The 12269-nt window shown below is 42.6% G+C and overlaps 1 protein-coding gene across 2 annotated transcripts in view; it reads right to left on the bottom strand.

Moving 5' to 3' along the window:
• klhl4 (kelch-like family member 4) overlaps window positions 1–12269 on the bottom strand; it is a gene marked incomplete at its 5' end in the record, with an annotated part of 67488 nt that overhangs the window by 22953 nt on the left and 32266 nt on the right. The window lies entirely within an intron of this gene.

Here is a 12269-nt window from a genome sequence, read left to right as displayed (position 1 = left end):
CCGCGAAGCTTTCAATGAGCCAAGTGTGGGACATACTATATACTGTACATACAGACAAAGCCAGATGTAAACTTGATCTCTGCCAGGCCAGGTTGGTTACCCAGGCATCTGTACATCCTATAGTCCATGTGCAACTGAATGTATAATTGTTATAATAAAGTATTAACACATTTGTTGCAATGAAAGAATCTCTTTGAAGGTCCAAGATGCCATGTCTCCATAGACTTCCATGTAATTCATAGTGCACGGATCATGCATGCCCATGCCTAGATCATGCACCACGTGTGTGCACGCTGTTCACAGCTTTCAAACAAATAAATCCGCTTGGAAAATCCGCTCAGGCATTCATGAGATAGCAGCCATTATGTTTTCTTCAAATGTAAACAAACTAAATGTAATGACTACATTCCAAGTGCTTATCATTGTGGCGGGTTCCCAGTTCAAATATCATTATTTTGGGGGTCCTGAAAAGGTTGAGAACCACTGGTCTACTAGACTGGAACTGCAGAACATCAAGGACATGAGCCTCCTCCGGAAGAACCACAGAACTTATATAAAAACCAGAGGCCAGAAGTCCTTCATGCACAAAGCCAGATTTGGCCACTATAGTTCATTCTTTCTCTGAAAATCCCCTGCGGTCCTGGGGGTTGTGAAAAACAGCTCTCTCTGTCCCTTCCTGTCGAAGGACTCGGTTTTGTCAGTCCAGTATCTGTGTGTTTGTGTGTCAGAGACGACAAATGAGTTGCCCTTTCAAAGATTCCTGTTGTAGTCATTTATTCTTACAAGAACACCAACCTATCTAAATGAAAAATAGTTTGTTGACCACAAACTTAGTCCAGACCCTTTCTCCGCATTTATCATTGAAACTAAAAGTCACCATAAAAAATATATTTGCAGCCTCGATAAAAGTGATATTGGTAATGCATACAATATAAAAACATGGTACTTTCTTTTATTGTAGATAATACTGTACATTTATAGTGAGTTATGGAGGTTTTCAAAATAGTTTGTTGTGATAAACCCACTCCTTCAACAGTAACTGTGAAGGTGTCTTTCACCATAATTTCTCTGTCAGTGCAGCGTCCATATACCGGGGGGAACATTATCCAAGAATAGCAGATCTACAAGCTCACAGCGCATCACAGCGCAACACGTGTATATTGGATACTTTTGCTTAAGAGGTTTGGTGTTTGGTGTAAATGGAGAAAAGCAGCCCAAGTAGAGAGCCAACTAAGGTCCAGTTGTCTAAAGCAGGGGTCTTCAATGTTTTCAGGCCAAGGACCCCTTAGTTGAGAGAGAGATGAAGCAGGGACCCCCACAACCTTTTCATAGATTCCATAGTTTCAGATTCTTGTCAATTTGTGTTTTCAGATATTTAACTACTCCCAGCAAACATTTTGAGGTATATTAGACGTCTAATATACGTCTAAACTTATACTAGACGTCTAAGTTTATACGTATAAAAATGGTCTACCAGAGGTATAGATATGCAAGTTTTTTAGACGTCTAAACTTAGACTATACGTCTAATATACGTCTAATAGACGTCTAAGTTTATACCTGGGTCTAAATTTAGACTTCTAATAGACGTCCGGCCGTTAAGGTCTAAATATAGACGTCTATTAGACGTCTAAATTTAGACCCAGGTATAAACTTAGACGTCTATTAAACGTATATTAGGCGTCTAGTCTAAGTTTAGACGTCTAAAAAACTTGCATATCTATACCTCTGGTAGACCATTTTTTATACGTATAAACTTAGACTTCTAGTTCAAATTGTTTATACCCAGGGGGCAAAGGAAGGTGTGCTGCATTTGCCCCGACATAAAAAGTTGTCCACCAGAAATATTATCTATGACCCAGTAGGATCACAACCTATATGGACAACCCGGTCAATTTGTACAACAAAGTCCAATATGGCTGTCTCAATATTAGCCCCTATTAGTTTTAATGGGGGGTGAATAGGGCAAAATTTTAAACTGAGGGATATTTCCACGAAACTTCACAGGTTGATCAATGGTATACATATGAACATTTTTTGTATTGCAAGTTTCCATGAAATCCAATATGGCCGCCACAATATGGCCGCCATAATGTAAGGACCCAGAAAATAGGTTTTGCCTCTAACTTCTGAACCAGATGAGCTAGAAACGCAAACTTGGTGTCTATTTCATGGTGTCTGACCATGGGAGACTCAATGGAATAGCTAATTTTATTATTGGGTGTGTCTGGACCTTTATTGTGCATATTTGCAAGATGGTGGACTCCCAAAATAGAGCTTTAACATAATTTCTACCATGATTGTTGACTGCTTTTGCAAATACAAGCAATATGAATCCATTTGCTAAGATTTATGGCACAGAAGGGACTTATACCTGTATTATTCTTGAGTTTGCATGTTGTCAAAATGGCTGTAAACGAGATATTATATTTCCTGTCCGATTCTACTGTATGTAGTTGTAGCAATGACTTCAGATAAAATCAGAGACCAAAACAATGTATCTTAGAAATTATTTTTTTATTAAAAAAAAAAAAAAAAAAAGAGAGAGATTATCTCAATGAAATGAATGCAACTGCCTTTTTGGGTCTTTCACACATAGACATGCACATGCTTTCCAACAACTTCAGCTTCAGGGAAATTATAATGAACACATGATTAAAACAGGCTGCATTATAATGCAAATAATTGCTAGTCACACTATCACTGTCATGTGTACCTATCCTGCTGCATCTTGTCTCCAGTCCTTGGCAACGACACCCCAAGTAGCATGCAATTCCCTTCTTCGCACATGAAGTTCAATCACCCGAGAGAGACTTGGAGTAGAACCGCTGCTCCTTCACTTGGAAAGGAGTCAGCTTAGGTGGTTCGGGCATCTAGTACGGATGCCCCCCGAGCGCCTTCCTAGGAAGGTCCTCGATGCACGTCCCACTGGGAGGAGACCCTGTGGCAGACCTAAGACCAGATGGAAGGATTATATCTCCAGACTGGCCTGGGAACGCCTCGGTATACTCCCAGAGGGAGTGGAGGAAGTTGCGCAGGATAAGGAAATCTGGAAGTCTCAGTTGGAACTGTTACCCCCGCGACCCGATTCCGGATAAGCGGTTGAAGATGGATGGATGGATGGATGGCACATGAACAGTTTTTCTGGCAGCCTTTGATACAGTTACATGATATTGCCTTGTCCATTGATATAGGCCAGGCTGGCTCTGTAGATGTACAGGGGACTGCCTTCCCATCACTGAGAGACCATCCATATTCAGTGACGCAAGGGATGTCTGGCTTCGTGATCTTTTCAGGTGCAGGCCAAAGGCATTTTCTGTAGGTGGCAGCAGCTTCAACAGGGTTGATCGGTTATTTAGGAACTTGTACACTCTCAGCTTTGCCAGGTCAAAGTCCTCCGAATGGTCAGCTTTTGATGCATATACAGCTATTGTGAGGTCTCTAGCCTGATTCTTGACATCCTCTGAGAGGGAATAAGAGGAATTTTCACCAAACTCCTTAAGTGCAGGGAGATCTAGACCCATGCTGGTCTTGAACCATGCCTTCTTTCCAGTGAAAAAGGGATAGCTGGTGGTATCTCTGCCACTCAGGCTGTGAATAAAGGGCAGGGCACGACACTGTGCGAGTCCAAGGGCTGAGACCATGTGATGGATAGGAAGATATGCATCCTGCTCTGTTCTCACCCACAGCTCTGGAAGGTCTAGGAGGTGGGTGGCAGCATGATATAGATGCCTATATCATGCTGCCGCCATGGGAAGGCAGTCCCCTGTCCATCTACAGAGCCAGCCTGGCCTATATCAATGGACAAGGCAATATCATGTAGCTGTATCAAAGGCTGCCAGAAAAACTGTTCATGTGCGAAGAAGGGAATTGCATGCTACTTGGGCTGTCGTTGCCAAGGACTGGAGACAAGATGCAGCAGGATAGGTACACATGACAGTGATAGTGACTAGCAATTATTTGCATTATAATGCAGCCTGTTTTAATCATGTGTTCATTATAATTTCCCTGAAGCTGAAGTTGTTGGAAAGCATGTGCATGTCTATGTGTGAAAGACCCGTTTTTTTTATTTTTTTTTAATAAAAAATAATTTCTAAGATACATTGTTTTGGTCTCTGATTTTATCTGAAGTCATTGCTACAACTACATACAGTAGAATCGGACAGGAAATATAATATCTCGTTTACAGCCATTTTGACAACATGCAAACTCAAGAATAATACAGGTATAAGTCCCTTCTGTGCCATAAATCCTAGCAAATGGATTCATATTGCTTGTATTTGCAAAAGCAGTCAACAATCATGGTAGAAATTATGTTAAAGCTCTATTTTGGGAATCCACCATCTTGCAAATATGCACAATAAAGGTCCAGACACACCCAATAATAAAATTAGCTATTCCATTGAGTCTCCCATGGTCAGACACCATGAAATAGACACCAAGTTTGCGTTTCTAGCTCATCTGGTTCAGAAGTTAGAGGCAAAACCTATTTTCTGGGTCCTTACATTATGGCGGCCATATTGTGGCGGCCATATTGGATTTCATGGAAACTTGCAATACAAAAAATGTTCATATGTATACCATTGATCAACCTGTGAAGTTTCGTGGAAATATCCCTGTTTAAAATTTTGCCCTATTCACCCCCCATTAAAACTAATAGGGGCTAATAATGAGGCGGCCATATTGGACTTTGTTGTACAAATTGACCGGGTTGTCCATATAGGTTGTGATCCTACTGGGTCATAGATAATATTTCTGGTGGACAACTTTTTATGTCGGGGCAAATGCAGGTTTCCTAAAAAAAGGCTGGTTTGCCCCCTGGGTATTAGTGGGCTTGAACCGCCAATACTTAATAAACTTGACCTTTCACTCTGTACTTAGTCTGCTCTTTTTCCCCTCTACACCAAAGCTCTTTGCCAGAAAATAGCCGATCTACTAGCTCACAACGCCTCACAGCGCGAGGCGTTGTGAGCTGGTAGATCTGCCATTTTTGGCTAAAGTTCTCAGAATATGGACGTTGGTTATTATAAGGTTATATAAGGAGAAAAAAAGTTTCTATTACTCCAAGATTTGGAGGACCCCCTGTAGTAACTCTGAGGACCCCCTAGGGGTCCTGGACCCCCTGTTGAAGACCCATGGTCTAAAGGGTTTAAGTGGTTAAATGTCACTGGACATTGTTTCCACTGGACTTGTGAGAAGAGTGAGATGCAACATGCTGTTATTTCTGTAGAGCATGGCCCTAGTAGGTTTCATGCATAGGTCATTATCATGGTCAATTACCATCTAGTTCAAACCAATGGTGTTGCATTTTTTATGTATTTGTCATTATATAGTTATATCATTCTGTAATCAACCACAGCTTCTCTAATGAGTGGTTCTCAACCTGTGGGTCGGGACACCCAGGGGGTCCCCCAGGGGGTATTTTCACAATAGAACAGTGTTATCTTAGTGCTCGTCAGGGTGGGGGTCCCCAGTTAAAATATGATTATTTTGGGGGTCACGGCCTGAAAAGGTTGAGAACCACTGCTCTAATGACATCATGCCACCAATACAGGTCCCCCAAATGCAAACTTGAAAATGTATATCAGACATACTGTATATTCTGAACCGCGTAAGAAGCATTTTCATTCCCACGGCAAAAATTTAACAGAGGTACATGGACGGAGCTTTACGACAGATCATTACGTTTTTTCCCTAACGTTTTGACGAGAGGAATAAACCAAGAGAATCATCACATTAATAAAAAAGGCTGGCTCAAGAGTTTTGTAGGGAATGTTCTCCGTGTAACAGCTTGGCTAGAGATTGATCTTCCATTTACTGGCCATAAGCCCATGCAGGCAATCTTACGACACTGGGTGGGTGACTGCCTCCCTCTCCAAGGACACTGTCCCTCGACAGTTTCATTAGCGACGATGCAATATGAGGGACCTTGCGTTATGCCTCTTTGTTACACCCAACATAAAAACAGGAGAAGAGAACAAATCCTTGACCGGGACAGTGACCTGTGTGCTTCCCTCTTTGAACGAAGCGGCAGGCCAGGGGCGTCAATTGTGTATGGGGTAGGCAGCAGGGGTATGCAGCTGCCATAGCCTGGGTCCAGGGGGGAAAACAAAAGTTACTTTTAAATATTAATCCACGAATGTCTCTTTGTCTTATCTGTGCTGGTTATTATGTTGTTAAATTACAGCAAAATAACTACAAATGCAAAATGTAACAAAATGGTCAATTTAACAAGTTATTATAATTGTATTTTCCACGCTTGTATTCTTTCCGTCTTGACAAAATGGTATATTCCCAGGTTCCGTAGGTCAGCTGCACAGGTGCAATTCATTATTGTTAATTGTGGCACGTTTAGTAACATGCCAAGTTTAGCTGCACTTGAACAACAGTTCCAGGCTGCCATATCCAGCCCAAGAAACCGTAGAAACGGGCGAAAAAATAGAATGTACTTCTTAAAATAAATGTATCATTCCTGTTGCTATGGTATGGCAACATGACTGGTGCTTCGCGCGTGTGTAAGACCAGTCATGTTGCCATACCTTAGCTTTTTCTGAACTGATACCACTGGAAGGGGCTGGCCGTTATTTATTGCACAGCCCAAATAACCGGGACAAATCAAACACTTGCTTTAGCGGGAGTGGAAGTTCACAATTACGGAAAAACAAGGAAGTTATTGATCATCAATGCGTAACAAATTACAGTGCCTCGAGGAGGATCTATCGTGAGAACGAGAATTAAGCGCTTTGCACAGACAGCTTTAATGAAATGAGGGACGTCCATTGATTTATTGTGGAATTACGAAGGGAGACATACACCGTCCAACTGTGTGACATTGCTGTAGACTGATTGGTTGTAATTACCATCCCCGAATTGCTGACAACAAAATTGAAAACATTAACTCAACCCACTTGTTTTAGAACTATTTAAAAGTATGTGCTCTTGGATGTGTGTAATCGAGTCAACAGCTTGGAAAACAAGATCAGTGCAGTGGAAGACTACTGTATGCTATCAATTCAATTATCGGGATAGGGTAACTGGATGACATTTTTGGATACTGCTCCTACAGATTTTGCCCTAAAATCACGCAAAGTGGTACACAGTATGTCTAGAGCAGGGATGTCAAAGTCAAATACACAGAGGGCCAAAAAACACAATGTGTCTGTCACGGATCGCGGCAATGCGTTGTAAGCATGCAGAGTTTATTTATTTTGATGGGGAAATTACTTTCTTCTCATTGAACTGTACAGCGTTGCTTGTGTTGCTTTGCTTCGATGTGACAGTTGTGGAGGACGGCACGAGTCACGACCGCATACACAACATATGAAAGCGCTGTTTTACATCCTCCATTCTAATTCCAAATTTCCCTTTTTGATTTGTGATTGGTTGACTTCAGCTGTCTGTCTAAGGAAAGCATGAAATGTGGTGAGGTTGGCTGGCCTTGTCTGTACAATTAGCATGTTGTGTTACACTGTTTTGCGTGCGGCTGCGACCTGCGGGCCGGTTCCAATAGTAATTAAATATCATCCCGGGGGCCATAGATAATTCATTCGCGGGCCGGATCTGGCCCCCGGGCCTTGACTTTGACATATGTGGTCTAGAGTCATGTCATCAACATGGATCTGTCCCATTTAGCGACACCATCAGGCCGATTTCTGCAAACAAATTTTCCTATAGATTTTGACCAAAAATCATGCCAAGCGGTACACAGTATCTCTAAAAAGTCATGTCATCAACATGGATCTGTCCCATTTCCCATAGTCCCTCCTGATTCCCTCCTTCTACAGTTTGTGTATGCGACGTGACGGACGCTTATCTCCCGATTAGGGAGTCTTACTGGTAACTGTATTTTGGGCAGGTAAATGTTTTATGTTTCAAAACATCAAGGCATTGCTTGAGAACCGCGATTCCCTTTGCTATGGAGGCAACAAATAGTGGTCAATGTGCTACTACTGTATACTGTCTGTATCCCTCTTTTGGACTTGATGGTTCCTCTATCTATACTATAATTTTGCGAATGTCTGAGTGAGTGAGTGAGTGAGTGAGTGTCTGTCTGTCTGTCACAGCGTTTCTCCTCGGTGGCTGGAGCAATTGATCTGAAATCGCATCACCATCAGCATATGAACACACCTGACATAACTGTGAAGCCCGTTTGTCACTTTCACAAATCGTATGCTGTATATTAGCATTTTTATGGTGTATCTATATCTATTTAGCCTACAGTACCTTTTGTGACCACACATGTTAAGGGAGGGGCGCTGTTGTTCAGGCCATGCACAATCACACACAAACCCACACACACACACACACACACACACACACACACACGGGGAGGGGGGGGGGGGGGGTGTGCAGGCAGGTCTGTAGCCATTAAACGAAACGGGTTTCTTACATTGATGCTCCTACATCATGCAAGCAATCACACACAAACCCACACACACACACACACACACACACACACACACGGGGGGGGGGGGGGTGTGTGCAGGCAGGTCTGTAGCCATTAAACGAAACGGGTTTCTTACATTGATGCTCCTACATCATGCAAGCACCAGTTAAAGTTACTTTCCATCCCTCATATACTGTGTGCACAGTGCACATCCCATAACCCACACACTGCACATCATTTTGGAGCTCATATCTTTGAACGGGTAAGGGCTAGTTTTTACATAATTGACAAGCACGTAGAATTAATTTCACAATGCATCTAGGCTATATTCTTGACAGCGGACAGACAGACAGTACAGTGCGGTCAGACTCAAATAACAAAACATCGCATTTTTTAGACAAACAACACTTTCACAAAGGAAAAGGATGTCAGATGTGGATCTCAAACTGCCATCATGCCTGACAGGGGAAAAACAGTCCCTATCAAAACACGACCCGCGCTCCATTCAGAACCCTGAGAGGATGTGAGTTCCAGGAAGGGGTGTCGCACCACATTCTGGGCCCTGGGTACAAGGATTCACTGTGTGGCCCCTTGTGCTTTAACTATGGAAAAATAGCAGATATACAAGCTCACAGCGCGGCACCGAGTGCCGCACTGCAAGCTTGTAGATCTGCTATTTTTGAAAAATCATGAAAATCTTTGAATATTTCAAATCCTGTTTCTATGTCAGTGGAGCTCAAACCTTTTCATGTGAAGGACCCCCAAAATGGTATGTATTTGGCCACGGACCCCCATCTCAAAATATTGACTTCCAGGGACCCTCCCAGAAGCAAAATTTGAGTTACAAATGTTCGCTTAAAAAATACATTATATTCAAAGATTTGCACACATTTTCCACAACTTTTCAAAAAATAGCAGATATACAAGCTCACAGCGCGGCACCGAGCTTGTATATCTGCTATTTTTCAATAGCTAAAGCATAAAATAATTAAGGCCCCTACACCACCTTGGGCCCTGGTAACTCAGTCCCACTTTCCTACCCCTTGTGACGCCCCTGGTTCCAGGAAGCGCCGTGCCCCTCAGCGTTCGTTACTGAAGCCACTGAACAGGAAGACGGCTCCTCTTGTGCAGCAACGTGATTAGATTAACCTCTTGGTCCTGGACGAGGCCTATGTAAACACGCCGAGCAGATGTCCTTTAGGAGATAGCGTCTCTGTCTCGCGCACCGTCACTTCTGCATGGCCAGAGAGATGCTATCTGGTAAATAATATGGGCATGGATCTCATCCCAGATGAAAACACATCACCGTCCGCATGGCAATATGTGTAGCGTCGTTGTCGGGTCGAATAAACCTCGTATGTCCAAAACCGTTTGTTTTGTATTTATCATTTTTGAAAATGATTTAAACTAGTGAAAACAGCCGATCTACAAGCACACAACGCCTCGCGGTGCGAGGCGTTGTGTGCTTGTAGATCGGCTGTTTTCACTACTTTTGTGCGACGGCCTTGTATGATGAAGCAGGGCTTTGCTTTGCGAGAAAATGTACACATTTGAAACATGGAGATACAAGGTTTTTGTCCGACAGTGACGATAGGATTGGCGGGTTTTTTTCTTTCTCGCCAAGTCCTGTGTTCAATCCTTGTGTTATTGCGTGGTATCTCATCGTGACAGACCCCCGTAACCGAATTATATCAAGTGAAAGCATGAAACCTCTCAATTTCTATTCAAATGTGCACATAATGCATTCATGGAATTAGATATAAATAACCAACACGGCAACAGTTCATTCCTCCACAGGTCATTGAGGATTATTCAAATTAGGCCTACTAGACCTGAAAGCAGACGACATTCACAAATAATACAAAGCGTGTTATCTATATCCATCCAGGACTGAGATGCTTGGTTAGCCTGCATAATGCTGTTTGTTTTATAATTAGGTAGTAGGAGTAAAACTGGAGCAGAAAAGCCATATTTCATTCAACTTATTATTTTCTTTTTCTTTTTGTCTCCGCCAGGCCCGAAAGGCATGGTGCGAGATTATGTTTTGCCCCCTGTCCGTCGGTCCGTGTGTGTGTGTGTGTCCGTGTGTGACCGTCTGTCCGACCGTCCGTCTGTTACAAGCTAATCTCCGGCACTGTTGGCCCGGTCGCTGCCAAAGTGTGCACACAATTCAGAACCTCTGTCCCAAATTGTTCATATGGGTCTGTTCTAGCGCCACCATGAGACCAATTTTTGACAGGACAGTACTCCTACAGATTCCCTGTATCACGCAAATCGGTAGACAGTATCTCTACAGTCATGAACACGAATCTGTTCAATTTTCCATATTCCATCCCGATTGGGCAGAGGAAGAAATGCCACTTTTTTTCCTTTTTTTCAAATCAACCTCATGGTGGTGCTATAACAGGCCGATTTGTGTTTTTACCTATAACTCCACTGATAAGTGTAAAACTATTTATGCGCACTCCCTAGAGCAAGGGTCTTCAACAGGGGGTCGGGGACCCCTAGGGGGTCCTCAGAGTTACTACAGGGGGTCCTCCAAATCTTTGAGTGATAGAAACCTTTTCTCCTTTTTTATATTAAGCTCTTGAAACCTAGCGTCCATAATATATTCGGAGAACTTTAGCCAAAAATAGCAGATCTACAAGCTCACAACGCCTCACAATGCGACGCGTTGTGAGCTTGTAGATCTGGTATTTTCTGCAAAGAGGTTTAGTGTAGAGGGGAAAAAGAGCAGACTATAAGTACAGAATGAAAGGTCAAGTTTATAAAGTATTGACGGTTCAAGTGGTTAAATATCTGAAAACACAAACTGATATGAATCCAAAATACACTGATAATTGTGCTGCCAAACAATGAAACTATATGGAATCTATGAAAAGGTTGTGGGGGTCCCTGCTTCATCTCTCGTTAAACTTAGGGGTCCTTGGCCTGAAAACGTTGAAGACCCCGGCCCTAGAGGCCAAGGAAACACCTTTGCCCTGCATTTTTCACATCTGCCTTTTACAGCACCACCAGGAGGCCAACTTACGTAAAACACATTCTTTGATATTACTCCTTTAGAGTCTATGGAAAAAGATCACACATATAAGTACACATGGTATCTCTATAGTGATTTGATCAAGACGGTGATAAATATATTATTTGTAAACAACAACACCTTCTTCGTGCTCTCTCTGACAAATTATGTTTTGACATGAGTATAAATGGTCATTTTGTCAGTCAATGGATGACATTTCAACAGTTCATAGGATGTTTCTTGTCCAAAAATCACAAGACAAAGAGTCCATATACAGTAGGTTCCTGGGGGAAGAGATGTCCTTGCCGTCTGGATGACACCAGATGTCCCAGGCTGAGCCTTAGAAACCAAAACAATTCTCATTGTTTTAGTTAGTCCATGGCAGTAGATAAGGCCTCATTTCTACCAGACAGAGACCTTGTGGGTACATGACATTATAGCATGACCGTCACGAGCTGTGCCTTTTAGGGTCAGGTGGTCAGTTGGTCATCAATATGAATTGATAAAAAGATGATATAAACCACAACAAAATACCTAACAGACAGATTTGTCCAATATTTCATATGCTATCCTAATTGGCTAACATTGACTTCCAAAGTTTGCAGGATTGGTCCGTTTTGAACGAAATGCTTTAAATCATGAATGCAGCCTGCGATGTCCGTGAAATTTTGCACACACATTCCCACTAGGTACTAGGAACAACAAATGCGACCCTTTTCACTTGACTTTGGAACAAAGTGCCTCAAATCATGCATGCAGCGTCTGATTGCCGTGAAATGCCCAGGAAGACATGGCACCCTTTTCACATTGGCCTATTATAGCGCCACCAGGAGGCCACAATAACCTACCTGACCTGGCAGAGACA

Source organism: Nannobrachium achirus (assembly GCF_963921795.1).
Source record: "Nannobrachium achirus genome assembly, chromosome: 17".
NCBI lineage: Eukaryota > Metazoa > Chordata > Actinopteri > Myctophiformes > Myctophidae > Nannobrachium > Nannobrachium achirus.
This window is presented reverse-complemented; position numbering and strand designations above follow the sequence as displayed.